Raw genomic sequence first — 327 nt, 5'->3', positions numbered from 1 at the left:
AAAGGATTGGGAGAACTTCAAATTCAAAGGAACAGTAGGGGAAGTGAACTGCCTGAAAAGAGAAAAAATCGCCAGACCCACCAGGACTCGAACCCGGGACCTTGCTTGTCATGAGCAATGCTCTAACCACTGAGCTATGGGACCGGGCTGAACCTAGAAGGCGCTGACAAGGTTTTCACTCCAGGCAGCTCACGTGTTGTGAGCTGCCTTTGACCAAAGGTCAAGAGCCAGGAGTCGAACAGATCCGACAAAACGCAGGGTTTGTACGATCCCTGGTCAGGAGGGTGGGCACTGTTGCGTACATTTCCAACGGGGTCGAGCACACGT

This window comes from Sycon ciliatum, chromosome 5, assembly GCF_964019385.1.
Source record: "Sycon ciliatum chromosome 5, ocSycCili1.1, whole genome shotgun sequence".
Lineage (NCBI taxonomy): Eukaryota > Metazoa > Porifera > Calcarea > Leucosolenida > Sycettidae > Sycon > Sycon ciliatum.
Note: the sequence above shows the minus strand (reverse complement) of the source record.